General features: G+C 38.7%; 1 long non-coding RNA gene across 1 annotated transcript in view; it reads left to right on the plus strand.

Annotated features, from left to right (window-relative positions):
• Nucleotides 1-19,731, plus strand: part of LOC121133061 — a 36,287-nt gene that overhangs the window by 16,376 nt on the left and 180 nt on the right. The window lies entirely within an intron of this gene.

Genomic DNA, 19,731 nt, shown 5'->3' on the forward strand with positions numbered 1-19,731 from the left:
TAAGATTGAAAATCTTTAAAAAGTTGACTCTAACCGGTCCATTCATGTACAACATCTTAAAGAATCTTTGGTCCCCCATTATACTCTGTCACTATAAGGACCAAACTGATGTGGACTCCAACAGATTTCAAGAAAGTACAACATAACAGCATCCTTCCTCATGCAGTGCATTTCCTGTTTACCCTGGAACTTCTCCATGATGGAGGTGTCAGAAGATCAACTGATCCACCATTGCAACAATGATTGTCCTTTAGATCTTGGGAGACTCCGAGGCTGGAATTTGGATAATTCATGTAATTTAACTTTTCCTTTTTTCTGCTGCTGGGGCTCAAACTAAAGGCCTTTCCCTTGCTGGGCTAGCGTTGTGCTACTAAGTCATACCTCCAACCCACCGTGCTAGCTTTCTAACAACATGGGTTAATGATGAGTGTTTGAAAACGATTCCTGAGTTGCCTAAAGTCATCCAGGGGTCCTAAAACAGGCAGACAGCTCCTGGACAACATTCTCACTAGCGTTTTTCTGGGGAGCAACTCTACCCTGGAGTTTGTAATGACAATAGGATTGGAAATATGAAATAGATTAGTTAAGGCAGGATAAGGAATGAACCTTGTGGCAGTGACTGGAATTAAGAAATAACAGAAATTTGGGTGAGAACACAGCAGACACACGCTGTGGTGAAGGCTAGCAGTCAGGACCAGGAAGTTTTTAGAAGGCAGGCAGTGTTTGGACTCCTACAATGCACAGCAAGACAGACTGTTGATGTTGCTGTTCAAACTTGGGCTAACAGTAAAGGCTTACTCTAGGACAGCTGGAAATTAAAGAACAATTGTCTATCTACTGTGTGTGTTTTCCACATCACTACAGACTTCCAAGAAATTAGTGACCTGTACTCCACTTAAAGATAAGAAAGAAGAACAACAATTCCTCCCTCTAGGACAGCCAGGAATGTTCACGATAAAGGATTCCAACACCTTCTGGAAAAATCTGTTGTTGTTTAGTGATTTCCTCTGATTTGAAATATTCCTTCCAGAATTAAGGGTTCAGAGGAGCTCATGAGATTCAGGGATTAAACAAACTTCACAAGTCTGGGAAATCTAAAGCTTAGGAGATTCATACGGACCCCCGTCTCTGGTTACAGAAGCAGCAAACACTTCAGGGAGGCAAAGGACTAGCTGAACAGCCAAGAGGAGACTCTCTGTCCTGCCCCGCTGCCTATATAAGGTGTTCAGAGTGATCGGGGATTGGGCTTCCGTGAGCTTGCTCCTGTGCTGGGCGGACTTCCAGTGAAGCAAGCACATTTGTTGTCCCAGCTTTAGGTTAACACAATTAAAACTTGTTATTTCCCAAAGCTGGGATTTGGCAGAATCGTTACTCTGGACTGCCGTGTGTTCCTCCTCTGGTGTGATTTAGATGATGAGTTTGTGTTGTGTCTCTCTGGAAAAGGCTCACATAGCACCTGCAAAGGAGAAGCTAATGTAAAGTCAGAGAAGACCAGTGCTCTTCCGAGGTTTCCTTCTTTGGAGGGAAGCTTTAGGATGTGTGTTTTACTTCTGCTTTTTTTGAGGCAGAAACACCTTTCTGAAGAACCACATATGGTCCCAGGTAACAGCTCAGTACTTTGTTGATGGACACAAACTAGTATAAGGTGAGACCGATGAAGATCGGCTTTTCCTCTTGGTTCACATTACAAACCATCCCCATCAGTCCATGACAACGGTTGCTAGGAAGTAACTCTCCAGAATAAATAAATAGGAGGCAACTTACTGTTTTAGAAGATAGACTGATGGCATATAGTGAGTCCATTTTTAATTCTTGTCAGAACCAAAGGGTATGGACTCCCTTAGACCTTGAGAGACAAATGAACTGATTACCAAGCTGATACAGTGTTTCCTTTAATTTTAAGAGCTCATAATTATTGCCCCCATTTGACAGTTGTGGAAAAGATATGTCAAATAGCTAAATAACTCAGAGTTAGTTAAGTGTGGATTTCAAACAGGCCGGTGTAGTCCTAATACCTGAGCTGTCTCACATTATCAAATTCCCTGATTATTTTTGTGGGTTATTGACTCCAAGTTGACCAGAGCACCTCCATGGAATTATCCTTTGGGAAACTGCCATTATCACCATTATAAAATGAATAGATACTTCATTTAGAAATTCAGAAAACATTGAAAAATTAAATTGTCTGCATTAGTAAGTATTTCAAATTGTTTGGCACCAGCACCATGAAGGCTGCTTGCTTGTATAAAACAGAAAATAGACAAAGCCCCTTTAAATGAATTTGATTTTGACAGAAAGTTACATTAAGAAATGCAAAGTATAGCTAAAGAAATGTCTTTTTATATACTGGGAACATTCATTAGAATAAGATGAAGACTAGGATATGTGTCAAACTGACGGGAAGAATCATGAAATCTTGACAACTAGTGGCCTGAAAATCCAGAGACTGTACCTTCACTGCAAGCAACTTAATTTAACCAAAACCTGGCACTCCCACCAGCAAAAATATGTTCATAATAGTGTCTCATAACAAACTACCTTGAAGGGGAGACTAAATCAGCCTCCAAACCTCCTAAGCAAATCTAATCTTACTTTAGTATTAGAAATGTCCCAGTGAAGAGCAAAGCCTCTCTAAATACTTTTTACAGCATTCTTTCTGGTCCATTAATGCCAATGGTCTGCAAATACATTATAGTTAGTCTATAATACCACAAGAGCAAGTTATATTAATGCTTTCCAATTCAGAGATCCTGGGAATTAGAATAGTTAGGTGGCTGAATCTTAATGAGGTTAGGCGTAACAGGTGCCTCATTAATTACTCATATGCAGAAAACATTCTCCCTTCTATATCTTTAAAAGTGAAAGAGGCCTCTATATTTAGCACGGAACTTGCCTCACAGTTTCATCGTATCAAATCCTATCTTCGCCATCACAAATTCCATGTACAAATACTTAATACCACACACAGCAGCTAGAGCAAACGTTTAAGGATTTATATAATATCAGAAATTATTTTAGTTTAGTTACAATCATAGAAAATGTTCCAAGAAATTTTCACTAAAATTTCTCTAGGGTGACTTTTAAAAAGGGCTTCTTTGTTAGGAAGTTATTTAGGGGATTTCTTCTTAAAATACCCCAGAAGTGACAATGCTAAAAAAAAAAAATCAATAGAACATGCAAGTAAGCATTTTCAACACATTTAGGGGAGAGTTAGAATGTGGGTTACTCAATGTGGTTTTCTTCCCCCCCCCCCCCATGATCACATTAACAAGACCACATCCACACTGAGATATATTTATAATCCCTTTTTTTATACAACCCCAAATAAGGTCTTTGCTTTTCAAGAGTATTTTTTCTGATGTTGGTCACAATGTTTTTAAAAAGTCAACTTGAAAATTGCATTATTGATTTTTACCACATCAGAAGATAATATTTACTGCAAGTTTCCATGAGGTGAATTCAATTTACAGCTGACTTTTAAAACACCTCTGGGAACCAATTCCAGACAACTGAAAAATTTTCATCACGTGATTCCATTCCTTAATAGAGATCTCATCCGGAGTAGCCCCATCTTACAGAAATACTTGGGTAAGAGTCTAGACTTTGGTTTAATTGTTCTTTTTCTCCTTTATCCTAAGAGGAAAACATTTCATTTCCAATTCTTACTGAAAATCTTTTAAAAATGTATTCAGAGTCTTGCCTGTCACAGTAAATACAAAGAGTCCATTAATCTTCCTTCGGCCAATGAAAATTTCCAGTGCCTGAGGGATCAATCTTTCTGAATGTCAATAATCACTGTGCGTTCAGAGATTGGGATGAATGTGTGTGACTTCAGCACATAGCCAGGGAATTGATTATCTGAGTAAATCCTGACAGAAGCTTCCCTTCCTCACGTGCTTCTTTTTCCTTCTCCTCAAAATAGAGTTCCAGCAAGGGCGTGGGATTGGAAATGTTTATTCAGAACTCTTAGTTAGGTTTAAGACATGATCTTGTTCTATTCTTAGGTGATTTTTAGTGAGTTCAGGCGAAAGACTGCTGAGGCTAGACCTATCAGCTTTGAGCACCTCATTTTACTCAGTGTTGCTCTTGGTTCAGGAATATTTAGAAGGGCATCAGTCAGACGGAGAGATGACCTGGAGTAAGGCCAGTCTGTTTAGCATCTTGAGACAGTCACAGTCTAGCTTGACTTAGGAAGCTGGGGTGTATGAAAGTTAACTTTAATTGTCAACTTGACAACTTAGAGTTATCAGGACTGAGAGTTTCGATAAAGGATTGTCTACATTGGATTGGCTTGTAGGCATAACTGTGAGGGGCAGACTTTTTTTTTTTAATTTTATTTTCCAGTTTAAATTGAGGTAAGACACAAGGTTGCTTCACAAGTCAGTTCCAGGTCCCTCTCCCATTCCCTCCCTTCCTCCCGTGCCCTCCCCCCAACCCCCCCCCCCGTTATCCCCTCATTTCCCTAGGGAGGGTGAGGCCCTCCATGGGGGTGTGCATAGTCTGTCATTTCATATAGGGCAGGGCCTAGACCCTTCCCCAAGAGTTCAGGGTGAGAGTGCACCTCACATTGTTCTATGGGAGTCCAAAGTCCGTGTGTATACTTGGGATGGGTACTGATCTGCTGTCCAAGGCTCAATAGATTCCCTAGGCCTCTTCATTGACACCCAGATTCAGGGGGTCTTGATCAGTCCCATGCTGGATTCCCAGGCTGATGCCTGGAATTCAAGAGTTAACCTTTGTCTGGTCAGCTGTTTCTGGGGGTTAAACCAGCCCAGTCTTAATCCCTTTGATCATCAGTCCTCCCTCTCTGTTACTGGCTTTCTTGAGTTCAGCTCAGTACTTTACCAAGGGAGTCTGCCTCTTCTTCGATCAGCCACTAAATAAAGTTTCTGTTTCCCAGACTCTCTGGACATAGGATTGTAGGCTGGCACTCCCCAGATCTATGTCTAAAATCCATATATGAGAGAGTACATGCCATGTTTCTCTTTTTGTGACTGGGTTACTTCACTCAGGATGGTTTCTTCTAGTGTCATCCATTTGCCTGCGAATCTCATGATTCCATTATTTTTTTCTGCTGAGTAGTACTCCATTGTGTAGATGTACCACATTTTCTCTATCCACTCTTCAGGTGAGGGACATCTAGGTTGCTTCCAAGTTCTGGCAATTACAAATAAAGCTGCTATGAACATAGTGGAACAGACATCTTTGTTGTATGAATGGGTATCTTTTGGATATATGCCTAAGAGTGGAGTTGCTGGGTCTTGTGGGGTTTATTCCCATTTTTCTGAGGAATCTCCATACTGATTTCCAAAGTGGGGCAGTCTTAATGAAGTCAGCTGATGTGCGAAGACTCAGACCACTCTAGGTGGCATTATTCCCTAGACCACGGCGCCTGAGTTATGTAAGAGTGGAGAAAGTGAGCTGTAAAAACACATAAAAGTAAGTGAGCAAGTGATGCATCCATTTCTCTTTGTTTTTGTCTATAGATGTAATGGGACTTCGACCTGGAATGGTTAGCTTGAAATAAACTCCTTTCTCCCCCAGACTGCCTTTGGTTGTGTTATTTTACAGAGTAGAAATCTAGTAGGGTTGTGAGAGTCAAGGACCCACTAGGTAGACAGTGGTTGTTTGGACTTGGAATAAACACAGAGCTGCATTTGTTTGGAGCATCAAGCCCGAAGGAAGTATGTTTTAAAGAAACAGTAGGGCTCATGGTTACTGGCTTCATTCAGAGCAGAGAAGGGGAGCTACATAGAAACCCCAAGAAACATATAAACAACACAGTAGAACCAAGGCAGAAACTTCTGTCAGCATGGTAAACAGAGATGGTTGGAGAAGTATTGATCTCTTCTACAGTATATAAATGCTGGAAGATACATTCATTTTTTAAAATAGATAACAAGATTGAAAAGAGGAAAATAAAAGCCCCTGACCCTTAAAATCAAGAAGGAATGTGAGACTAGTGTGGGAGAACCAATGCAGCCTGATTGAATTCCCAGCAAAATGGAGACTGGGGAGCAGGACCACAAACAGGAGAAGAAATCCCAGGGCTCGTAAAAGGATGCTGGGATAGTCTGCCTCATAAGCAGGAGTCTTGCGTGAAATAGCATTACAGAAACCCTAGCCTCCGGGGCAGGTCCGAGATGGATCAGCTAAAGAAATCTGTAAGGAACTGGAAACCTAAGTTGGCATGGAGCAGGTGTGAGTCCTGAATTGACACCACTCCTGGGGTGCAGGAAGCCATACTGAGAAATTAACACCAGTACTGCACTGGAACTCATGAACCTCCCAGGCTTCTGGAAGAAACAAGAGTGAAACAGCTCTGAAAGGATTGTCCCACAGCACAGAGCACAGCAGAATAAAAATAAATATAAATAAATAAATAAAACCACTTAGAAAACAAAACTCCACGTGGGAGGGAAAGCAGCTGCAACAACCAGGAGAAATTATACCCAGAGGTTTGGAGATTACAGAATAATCTGAAACATAATAAGCACATTTAAATCTTAAAGAGATAACAATAAAAGCATAGTAAAAATAAGAGTGTAGTGAAAAAAGAAAAGGCACAGTCATCATATGTATATCATATATATATATATATATATATATATGTACAATAAGTGAAGTAAAAACTCAAATGATGTTAAATGCCAGATGTTAAATGTTGAATGAAGTTAAGGGAAGTAAAACTTCAAAGGATGTTAAATCCCAGTGTGAGAGAGGATAAGTGACTTCAGAAATGTGAAAAATAGTAATCAAAACACAACACACAGGGGGCTGGCAAGATGGCTCAGTGAGTGAAGGTTCTTGCCCCTAAGCCTGACGACCTGAGCGCTGCCTCCAGCAACCACGGAGAGGAGGACCAAAACTGATTACTGCATGTTGTCCTCTGTCCAAAACACACACACACACACACACACACACACACACACACACACACACACACAAAGAGAGAGAGAAAGAATGTAAAAAGAAACAAAAAAGCAAACTTTAGTTTGATAGCATATACTGCAATCTGGGTAAGATAAATAGAAACAATTCCAAATCCAGACTCTTCAAAAACAAACAGAACATCTCATCTGTCAGAGAGAAATGGATTAGTGAAAGAAAATGACAGATAGATTGAGTGCAATTTTCTTTCAAAAAAGCTAGGCATCGAGAAGTGATGGGATGTATTTTCAAATGTTAAAGTAAAATATCAATCAATTTAAATTTTTGTAGTCAAATAATTACTGTTCAAGAAACGTTGGTAAAAGATTGGATTTTAAATGTTTTCACAACACATATGCAGGGCAATAGATTTGGTTACTAGCCGAATTACAGCATTATACATTGTAAATATATATTAAAACATATCACATCCTGTTTTAGTTACTTGTGTGTCCCTGCGATCAAACACCTGAGAGAATAACTTAAAGGAAGAATATTATTTGCCTGGCTCCTGGTTTCAGAGGTGTCATTCAGTGTGGTTTTTTGGCCCCATTTGTTGACCAGGCACCATGGCTGGCAGAAGCATATAACAAAGGAGTGTCTTCTTCATGGTGGTGGACAAGGATGCAAGGCATGAGAGAAGGACCAGGGGCCAGTAACAACATCAAGAGATACGCTTCAGTGACCTTCTTTTTGATATTTTTTCCAAGACAGTGTCTCACTGGGTAGCTCTATTGCCTAGAACTCACAGAGATCCACCTGCTTCTGTCTCCCAAGTACTGAGATTAGAAGTGTGTACCATCATACCCAGCTTCTAGTGACCTTCTTTAAACTAGGCCTTCTATTTAAGAGTTCCCATCACCTCCTCAAATGGCACAACTGGCTGAGAACCAAGTGTTCAACACATGAGAATTTGAGGTTTATTTCATAGTCAAATGATAACATGTCCCATGATTATGTGTAGTTATCCAACTGAATATAGGATTAAGGTTTATAATAAAGCTAACACAAATAAAAGAGATTGGATTATTACTCCCCAAATCTCTTCCTCCATTGAAAGAGCTGCAAAGTCAGATGAAGTATCTCCACAAAAGAGGTGGCCTGTATTTCTCTGCCTGGTGGTTGTGGATTCAGTCACATGCCTTCCTCTGGACCATTAAATGAGGCAGCAAAGACAATTTGCTAATTTTAAACCCAGAAACTGATTGGGAGCTTTTGCTTGCTTTTAGTGTATTGATTGGAAGGACAAATGCCTGGGTAACTACCTTTCATTTTCAGCTTTACATAACCTGGGGCCATTGACAGGAAGCCTCCATTGGGGCATGTTCTAGATCAGATTGGCCAGTTGGGAATTGTCTTGACTGTTAACAGATGCAAAAGGGCCCAGCCCACTGTGGACTGCATCATCCATAGGCAGGTGGTCCTAAGCTATATAAAAAGCTAACTAAGCATAAACCACTGAGAAAGCAAACGTGCAGCATTTCTTTGTGGTTCCTGCTTCAAACTCCTGAATGAGTTCCATAATGATGGATTATGATCTGAAGTATAAGCCGAATAAATTACTTCCTCCCCATGCTGCTTTTAGTCTGAGTATTTAATCACTGGAACAGGAATGAAACTAGAACACAAGGGCTTTTCACTGGTCCCAGAAGTTTGGTGAGAGCTATTATTAATATTACTACATTATATTTTTGTTTTCAAGTCCTTGAGTTTGGGGCTGGATTATGACTTTGTCTTCTATTAACAGTAGAATAAATCATCAGAAATTTAGTGATTTAAACACTAACATATTCTCTTACAGTCTTGGAGACCAGGAATTGGAAAGCAGTCAGAGGCTGAAACCTGGGCATCAGTAGAGAGTTTATTCTTGGGGCTGTAGGACAGGATTTGTCCTAACTGGGTACAGGCTCCATTCTTTGACTAAAGAATTATTCCTCCCTTCACATGAATGTTTTGCTTTCATTTCCAAGTTCGACTGTACTCGTATCGCTGTCTGCTTCCCTCTTCAAATGAAACTTGTGAATAGATCTGGGATCTATCTCTGTACTTCAGAGTTCTCTTTACACCTCAACATTTACCTTCATCATGCTTTCAGAATTCCTTTTCCATGTGAAGGAAGCATGCAATGCTCTAGAGACTGAGGTGTTGCTATTCTGGGATGGGGGCACAATTTAGCTCATCATAATTATTAGGTAAGGTTTTCTGTATCTAAGGAAAATTGTAGTAAATAAAAGCCTAGGAGACTTACTGGGCACATATCAATATTACAAAGAATATGAAATGATATAGCTAATGCATGATATTAATTCAGTAATTAAACACATAGATATTTTCAGCTTAATGTATTTGGTTTAAGTGAATGTTCTGATCTTTCTACGTGGCATTGATCAAGTCACTTATCTTTTTGTGACCTGTTTCCTTATATGTAAAAATAGATGTAGTCATGACAGCATACACTGCATGTGCTTTGTATGAGTTAATGTCAGTTAAATTGTTAGAACATTGATAGGACACAAGTAAGGGCTTGTTATAAACAATAACATCTATTTTATTTTAGAATGTTTATAGATATTTGTTTATATTTTGTCTCATTTATTATATTTATGTGTTTACTTTAAATGATAAAATAAAAGTAAACCACCCAGGATAAAAGATGGGGTAAATGAATTATTTCATTCTTAATTTCTCAGGAAAATTTAAAATATTTGACAGGAGCTGTAGTTTGCTGGGAAATTGTGACTCTTATATACTGGATAGAGTTATGTGAATGATACTAACTTATACAAAAATGTTTTATTAGTTGAAGATAATCCTACTCCTCCCTATATATCTAATGGTCTCAAACACCTGGAGGGAAAATCCACATGCAATAAAAGTCACATAACAATGACACTGTCTTGGGTCAAACTGCTGAGGAGCAGAGCCCATATCCAAGACTATGGTGTGTGCAGGAGAGCCCTGTATGGATCCTCCTAAGGAAAAGCTGTTCGGGGTAAGGAAGTGGCAGCTAAGGATGTGGATTCATGTAAGAGAACAAATCTAGTTTGAAGTTAATTCCTGAGGGGCTTTGAGATATAAATCACATAGGAGTAATTCTTCCCTTAACACAAGAGGAATTTTTATATCCTGCACTAGTTGGTCACTCAGAGACAGTTATAAGTGATCTGGGCATAAGTTTTTGATGGTGAGGGACCCATCTGGGTAAGGCAGCTCTTGTCAGGCAAGGATGATGGAAAGAGCAGGTGTAAGGTGTAAGATTCCAACACTCAACATGGCTGCTGGTAGTAATGCTGTCTGGGTAAAAGAGATTCCAAAGGAGGTACTCCAACTCACCTAAAATATACACTCCCCTAAAACAGCACAGCCTCAGTGTTTATCAATAGAAGATGGGGTTTAAAATGGAGGCATGTAAAAACATAGTTAATGTGAATGCTCTACATGTGCAGTACAGAGAAGAATTGAAAGTATGGTGTTGAGTGAAATAAAGAAACCTGAAGAAACATACGTATACATGCTTTCACTTGTGCATATTAATAACACAACAAAAGAATATGTGTTTTACATGGTTTTACAGTATACAATTAAGATGCCAAGTGGTGGGTTGTTCACACTGACTTCATCATTGGAGTAGCGATTTTTAGAACTGATGAATAGGAATAGAATTAGGGAGGATACAAATAAAACTTCCGGTATATCTGTAAAGTTTTACTCAATTCAGCAAAAATGGCAATGTTTATTAAAATGTTTTTAGTAAATGTAGTCTTTTTTTTAAAAAAATCATTCCTAAGGTTTTCTGAAATATTTTAAATTCCTTATGTAAAAGAAGGTATTGTTTGATGAAACAGAACATAGTGGTAATTTTACCAAAGACCAACTTGGTTAACCAAGGAGTTTACTAGAGTTACTTTTAAGAGCATGGATGACTCAAAGGCAGCTACATCACCAAAAATATCACATGAATATGGGCAATGACTCAGGAAAGCTGCACTCCTGAAGCTCTTTGTACTGCTTGCAGGCAGTCATTGTTACTGCCTATAAAACCTTAGCTAAGATCCTAGTGAATCTTGTAAGTTTCAGGAACTTCTTGGGACTTTTTAGTTTTGTTTCTTATTGAACTCTGTAAATTTTATTTAATTCTTGAGCCATAAGGTATCTTCTCTAGAGGCAGGAATGTTTCAATTCAGATGAAGTAATAACTACACAACATAAAGAAGGAAAATTCAAGGGAAAGGACCATATTTCTTGTCTGGGCCAATGTGGAAGGAAATAGAAAGGCTATAACTTGATGTCCTCATTTGGCTCCTAGAACCATGATCTGGCTGTCTTTCAAGAACATTATGAGTAACAAGCAGTTTTATTTGTTGTCCAACCATATGTTGGTTATGAGAATATTGAATTAGAAAATGGAAGAGTCTAGACTCTAGAATTAAATGACCAATTAGTAAATTTAACATGAAGGAGATGCCAGGGGGAAGATAGAGGAGAAGACGGGAACTTAGAAAATCTCAGAGAATTTTAGCAAATATTTATTTAGCCCTTCATATGCATCACACAGTTTCTTGGAAGTAAATTGCTTGATATATATTAAGCAGTATACTAGCCGGAGGAGTCAAATGAGTGACATTGTCCCTATCTTTATATTTCTGAGCACCAAGTGGAAATTGGTGAGAGAAGAGTGTCTGAAGAACTTGGAGGTATCTCAGCATAGAAGCCAACAAATGTATTTATGGAAAGAATCCCTTGTTTCTGATTCAAATGATTTCTGTGGAACTCAAGTCTTCCAAGATATTCTGTGAACAAGGGATTTTATATCAAACATGTTAGAAAATTCTGTGTGCCATATTCCATTCTTAGAGATTCACAGGCAATTAACATATGAAGACTACCAAGGTGATTTATAGAAAAGAAAGCTATATGGAAGCTTTACATCTTTATAAATTATTTTAAACCCAAAAGAATTTAGGAAAAATTTAATAACTCCAACAAAGCAACTTAAATGTTTTATGAAATTTGTTTTATCTGTGACTTATTTTTATTTATTTTACATGTAATTTATTTACACTGTGCTTTCCCCAATGCCTTTAAAATAGTCTATTTCTACAAGTTTTTGGTATATATTTTTAAAAATTACATCTTTACCCTAGTGTTTCTTAACCAGTACTGTGCTTACAATGTTAATCAGAGGTACAGTCATTTTTACTTTGTGGGAAAATAAATATGAGGTTTCAGCATGTTCTCTTAGCTCTTCAAAATAATAGTAAGGCGGTGCTTTTGTGACAGTGTTCAGCATTGTGTTGTTTGTAATCCTATTTTATGGTACCCTCACACTTGTTTAATGTCTCACATAATGCTCAGTCTCCAGGCTTTTGAATCAAGATGTCAGTGGCTTTAAATCAAATGACCATGTTAAAATATATGATGGTGCCACAACCATTTGCAGCCATCCATTTAATTGCATCCTATAAAATGAACCAGGAGGTATAAGTTTACAAACATAACATCTGAGGTGGTGGTAAGATTAGAGCTAAATAACACATGTAGTTTAAACTCCTGAAGGGCCGTCCCTTTAATAGACAAGGGGCATCTAAGCATCAATGTGCATTCCCCATAAATACTCTGCAGCATTGAAAGACACTCTAGCCCAAGCCTTATAGACAAGGCTCATTCTTCAACACCCTCTTTGTTTTCATTTCAATGGAACATTGCAATATTCAAGTAGTATTGTCTTCATTTAAGAACACAATAAAAGCATTTTACTTTCTTGGAGAACTTTCAATATAAAATTGTTGTTATATGACTACTTACTGCATGGTTCAAGTTTCTGTGGCTGGCTTGTTCCATATTCATCTTATATATCCAAGTAGAGTAAATATATGGGAAGATTAGTGAAACACAAAGCCAATTTCCATTTAATGAAAACATAGCTGTTTATTTGCTCAGGCTCATAATGACCTTTTTTCTTAGGTCTTTTAAGATTTACATTTCTCCTTTGTACATGACTTAGGATTTGCCCTTGATAAACTGGGTATCTTTAACAAGGAGTTTATTCTTTTAACCATTCAATGTCTCTGTCTTTATCTTCTTTATCTATAAACAGAGCTGTTGTGGGCAATTAAGCTCATGGATATAGACTATTTAGAATATATCAAATGCATGACTTAAAGAAGCATTACATAACTATTATTATTGTTGTTGTTAATTATTATTATCATTATTTAACTGTGTCCTGGAAGAAACTATAAATGACTAGCAATTCACAATTTCATTGATCAAAATCTGAGACTCAATTAGGCATGATTAGCATATTAACCTACTGACCTAACATAAAAGCAAATATTCCAGATTAGTTCTTATTCATAGTGTCTTAGTTGGTTGTTGTTTTTTTAATAGGAAACATAATATAATAAAACTGGATCAGTGTTTAAGTTTGGAGGAGGGGAGGAGAGAGAGGGGGGAGAGATGGGAGACTTATAAATGGTGATAAATGTTCCTGTTCTTTGGTCTACTTGAAAGTTTATGTGCTATTTTTCAGGCAATATGAAGAGATTAAGGTCCCACTGACTTATACTTTCCTCATTTGTCTACCTCAATATCTAGACTCTATGTCCATCTATCCTTGACAGCCATTCTGATTCATCTTTATGCTTTGATGGCAGAGAGACCAGCAGGTAGAATCAACAAACATTGGGAGGCGCATCAAGGCATAATGCAGACACGAGTTGCAGGAGGGCTATGTTGAGCTGGGAATGGATCTAAGGGGGGAAAAGGATGACTTTTGTTCCATATCCCGATTTAATCTCTGTACTTACCAAATATTTATTTATATTTATTTTTGGGATCGTAGATACGTAAAATTCTTCATTTAGTTTCAAGGTAATACTCTTAGTAAAAAGGCAGAAAAATTACATGCAAAAAGAACTGTTTTACTAATTTTGACGGACAATTAACAAAACAAGGCCGCATTCAAAAAATAGAGAAACTAGCCCCTACCCGATAATGAACTTGAGGACTACCTTAAATACCATCCTAGAGCCTTCATCCAGTGGCTGATGGAAGCAGAGGCAGACACACACAGCTAAAGACTGAACTGAACTGAACTTCTGGAAGCCAGTTGCAGAGAGGGAGGAGTGATGAGCAAAGGGGTCATAACTGGGCAGGTGAAACCCACAGAAACAGCTGACCTGAACAAGGGGGAGCTCATGGACACCAGACCAATGGCTGAGAGGCCAGTATGGGACTGATCCAGACCCACCGAACATGGGTGTCAATGAGGAGGCCTCAATAGTCTTTGGGGCCTCAGGTACTAGATCAGTATTTATCCCTGCCATCTGAATGGACTTTGGTAGCCCATTCCACATGGAGGAATGCTCTGTCAGTCTGGACACATGGAGGAGGGCCTATGCCCTGCCCTGGATGATGTGACAGACTCTGGAGATCCCCCATGAAGGGCCTCACCCTCCCTGGAGAGTGGAGTGGGGGTTGGGTGGGAGGCTGGGGGGACTGGTGGGGGTCAGGGGGATAGGAGGGGAGGGAGAGGGAGCTGGGATTGACATGTGAAACAAGCATGTTTGTAATTTAAATTTAAAATTTTAAATTAAATTTAAATTTAAAAAGCTAAAAAAAGTAAGTTTGCCACCTAAATTTCATTAGATTCTTCCTATTTCCTAATATAAAGCATTTTGCATATGTTAAAATCTTTGAAATAACTCAACCTCACGTTGTTTCCTCAGAAACATGTAAAAGAAATAATTTTGAAAGGAAAACAAAAAAAACCCACCAGGGTTTCTGTGGTGTGTGTGTGTGTGTGTGTGTGTGTGTGTGTGTGTGTGTGTGTGTGTGTGTGTGTGTAGGCTAGAGGTCATCATCAATGAGTGTCTTCCTTAATTGTTCTCCAAATTATATTTGAAATTAGATCTCTTACATATCCTGGAACTCATCAATTTGGATAGCTATCCACCAAGTCCTAGGGAGACTAGGGTCTCTGTTTTCTTAGTACTGGGATCACAAGCATGCCCTGGCTTCTTATTTTATTTGTATTCCTTCATATGGGGTCTCAGTGTGGGGCTCTGAATAGTCTGTAACACACTGCATAGACTAGGTTTGCCTTTAACACCAGAAAAATGCCTTACTTTGCTCCCAAAATACCTATTAAAGATGAGCAACAACATGCCAGGCCAGGACCTGGTTTCTTATATGGACACAGGGATCTGAATTCAGGTCCTTAGCTTATGGAGCAAGTACTTTATCCAAGAATAATCTCTAGTCCTTTTTATTTAAGTGTAGAAAACTTCTTGGATTAGAAAACGAGTGTTAGTGTCCAAAAATATCAGTGAAACCATAAAAGCATTTCTTACATATATTAGAGCATATGTTCTTTAAGTTTGGAATGACAAGATAAATGCTAGCAGATTCCCACAATAGTTCGTACTTGGGTATGGGATATATCAAATTGTGTCTAAACAGTCATAAATATGTGTATACTGACATGGTAACTTCAGTTCACGGCTCAAGGCAATATGTGCATATAGGGAAAAAGGTTGGGACAAGAGTTAAAGATAAACAGTTCTGATTCTCAACTTTCATCTTAAACATATGGAGGCAACAAGATCAGGGGAGGAAGTACAGTCATCCTTCTGTATCCATGGAGAATTGGTTGTAGGTCCCTAAGGATACCGATCAGAAGATGTTCTCATTCTTTATATAGAATAGCATAGATCGCCATGTAACCCATGCGCATACTCCCTAACTAGGATGCCTAACAATACTTACTACAAAAGAAACTGTGGAAGTAGTTGTTACATTGTACTTTTAAAGAATTAAGAAAAAAACTGTCTGTGTTTAGTATGAATATTTTCTTCCTCAATATTAGTTGGCTCTATGTCTACAGAACCTACAGAAATGAAAGGACTACATAACTGCCTATTAGAAGGCAGAAAATCAAGCTGGGCTTCAGATGACTCAGCCTCAAATTGTTCCATAAGACAAAGTATATTAAGATATTTAAACTATTTATTGTCTTATCAATTGACGGTTGTATTGACCTAAGTCTTCAGTTTTGAGGTTAAGATGGGGGCTATTTATGTGTGGATATATAATATGTGCATAATATGTATTATGTATTATATGTATTAGTAGAGACATATGTTTTCAATAAGAGGGAAGTATGTATTAGCAACAACAATGTGTCATGGAGGAATATGCATGCGATAGGATAACTTTATGCTGCGTGACCAACACAAAAATACTGGCTTGCATTTGGTCTTCATAACTAAATTTTTCAGAAGAACACAAAACCTTTCTAGGGTCAATGGAAACTCTGAACTTGGAGTGGCTTCAGGAAGACATTAGAAAGAGTAGTATTTTCTCCTTAAATCACAAAGTAAGATTCAAAACTGAAAAACCTACAGTCAACTTACTATTTACAACCATGGGCTTTTTCATAACTCACTGCACACTGAAGCAGCGACTTTGCAAAGAATACGTGGCTGGCAGAGAGCATAGGTCCGAATCTGCTCTCTGAAACCCCGCGAAACTAATTTCCATGTCCAAGCTAGTGTTTCAAAGAGATTTCTTTTCATGTGTTTTCCTAGGAGGGCAAGATTTCAAAGAGGAAACTAAGCAAAGCAAGGTAACCCCCGAGCTGCCGGCTGGGGCTTCAATTAGCATTTCTGACTAATACTTTGGCAAAATTACTCACAAATATTTCCAGAGTTGAGAAATCATCTCGTGGTACATGTTTGCTCATATTCTCAGCACAGCAGGTTTGCAAGTTTCTGCTGTGGGAAGTGTGGACATTCTGTTTTTACTATCATGTTTATTTGTGCATGCTACTTCTATGTCAAACAACGTGTTTAGAAATGGGAGAGGAAATGATTGGCACCAACCTTTGTGAGTCAATTATAGACCTGCATGCATATACAAGTATATGCATGCATATAAAAATAGACATATCAAACCAAGAAGTATTTAAAATAACACTTTTTTGGTATTAATTAAAATATTAATCAGTTGACAGGGTAAAAATGTAAAGCTTTGTAAGGCCTAGTTATAAAATTGGAAAGGCCTCAGAGACCACCATCTGTTCCAATCGCATCATTTTACAAAAGGAAATCTGAGGACCAGGGCAACAAAACAACTTCCCTGGGGTCACATGCAAAGTCAACAGCAGAGCTGGGACAGTGATCAGGTCCCTTAACCTCCAGGCTATGCTCATTCACAGAGAGTGCTTCAAAGGGTATTTATAACACATAGTCATTCATGGCTTATCTTTTGATAATACTGCATTGACTTACATTATTCTGGGTTCAAAACAGTCTTCATCAATGCGATTTGTTAAAGGTGAAACAGATATTAACAGAAATGGCAAAGCTTTTACTACTCATTCTTGATACTTATATGTAGTAATATGTGTGCGCATGTGTGTGTGTGTGTGTGTGTGATGTATTATGGGGGAGAGAGAGAGACAGAGAGAGAGAGAGAGAGAGAGAGAGAGAGTGAGAGAGAGGGAGGGGAGGGAGAGAGGGAGGAAGGGATATAGAAAGAAAGATAGAAAGAGAGAGAACCAGAATATACACACAATCTCTTTATTCACTGTTTTGAAATCCTTAAATAGTTTGCTTTCCATAGACCCTCGATGAAATCCACAGGAGGGAAAACTGATGTGAAGTGATGTGAAGGCATCAAAAGGTTTCTAGTGTGGTCCCTTGCATTTTACTTTAGAAATGGCAACATGTTTAATGATAGGTGCTCCTTTAGACACTGGAGGACACATGTGTTCTGTGCCTAAGAGAGAAGAAAAAAAGTTGACTCCAAAGTGATGGTGTTGGAACTGGATTCTTTCTGACTTTCTGCTCTCTGTCTCTTATTCCTCAACTTCCCTAGTGACAGACCATGAAAATCATAAACTCACTTCCCCAGGGCAGGTCATAGAAGCCAGAACACATTTCCCCTAAAACAGGCATAAAAACTCAAAACATCTTTTACCTTTCTGCCCTACTTTGTTTGACTATAAGTCAAAGAACTCCCACCCAGAAAGCAAGAAATACCAAGCAACCAGAAGAATCTGAAGAGACAGGCCCTCATGGGTTTCCTGACTCTTCCTCCTTAAGCTCCTGTCTTTGGATCCATTCACATGTCTACACCCCTGTCTGTTGGAGCAGGCTTTCTTTTGGGCTACCAGGTGGCTCCCAGATCAAGACATGGACACTTATTATTAGCTATAAATGCTGATTGTCCCACTAGTTCTTTTTGTTTTTGTTTGTTTGTTTTTTTTTTCGAGACAGGGGTTCTCTGTTACTTTGGAGGCTGCCCTGGAACACGCTCTGTAGACCTGGCTGGCCTCGAACTCACAGAGATCCACCTGCCTCTTCCTCCCAAGTGCTGGGATTAAAGGCGTGTGTCACCACTGCCCGACCCCACTAGTTCTTATATTGTAATTTAACCTGTACCTCTTCATCTATGTTTTACCTTGAGGCTTTTAATCTTTCTTTCATTTTGTATATCCTACTCCATATTTACCTGACTGACCCCTGTCTTGCTGGCCCCTGGAGTCTAACTCCCTTTATTCCTCATTCTCCATTGAGCCTAATTAAGATTCCTCCTTTTATTTATTCTCTCTGCCCACCAGCCCTGCCTATCCCTCTACTACTGCCTAGCTATTGGCCACTCACCCTTTTATTAAAACAATTATGTGCCTTAAACAGGCAAGATGAGACAGCAACAGATCTTCACACAGTTAAATGCAGCATAAACAAATGTAACACACCTTTCCATAGTTAAAGCAATATTCCACAATAATCTGTACTTCACAGTAATGGAGCATATGAATGTATAGTTCACTCTAAATCCCTAGGCTTTCAACCTGAAAGATTTCCGGCCGTGGAAAATTCTAAGTAAGCTTGCAGAGTTTTTCTTTTGCTAACTAGTCTTGTGTTAACCCTGCGACTCCTTATGATGCTGCCCACTTTCCACTGATACAAAGATTAGATACATGACATAGTGTCCTTATGACTGATCCCATAGTCGTTCTCAATTTTGTAACTAGTGGTTGTGGATAAGTGATTTGGAACCTTTAATTTATTCCGAATATAATTTTATTACATTAGTTTAGACTGCTTTGGCTTACAAGCATGAGGCTCAGAAAACCTTCTTACAGGTATGTTTGTCCTTAGTTCAGAATATGTGAGCCAAAGAGAATTAGATGAAGTAAGCAGAGGACTACCTATGAAACGTAAGCTTAGTTTCTTTACCATCATTTGTGGTTTAGGAACTGGAGGCAAAGTCTATGTTGTATTTTGGCAGCTGCCTAACCCAAGTTTCGCATTAAATAACCTCCTTTTCCTTATTTCTCGACCTTTTGTAACTTTCTTTTTATAGTCTTATTTTAAAACAATATGGTGTGTGTGTGTGTGTGTGTGTGTGTGTGTGTGTGTGTGTGTAGAGGGCATTGGGTCCCTGGAACTAAGGTAATAAGCAGCTGTGAGCCTCTCGGCATGGGTGTTGGGAACCAAACTCTTTTACTTTTTAAGAGTAGCAAACTCTTTTAATGATTGAGCCATTTCTCCAGTTCCTATGGCCTTCTTTTAGATATTTATTATAAGCTAGATCAAGTGTTCACACATATGTGGGAACCAAATTAAAGAATTTCTGCCCTAAGACACCTAATCATTCTATTTTCTAATGTAGTCAGTAGTTGCAACAGTTTGAATGGGAAATACCCACCATAGACTCAGGTATTTGGACACTTGATTCCCTGTTTTGGGGGTGCTGCAGGGGGAAGTGGAGCCTTGTTGGAGGGAGTAT

The sequence above is a fragment of the Mesocricetus auratus genome, unplaced genomic scaffold (genome assembly GCF_017639785.1).
Source record: "Mesocricetus auratus isolate SY011 unplaced genomic scaffold, BCM_Maur_2.0 Super-Scaffold_100019, whole genome shotgun sequence".
NCBI classification, from domain to species: Eukaryota; Metazoa; Chordata; class Mammalia; order Rodentia; family Cricetidae; genus Mesocricetus; species Mesocricetus auratus.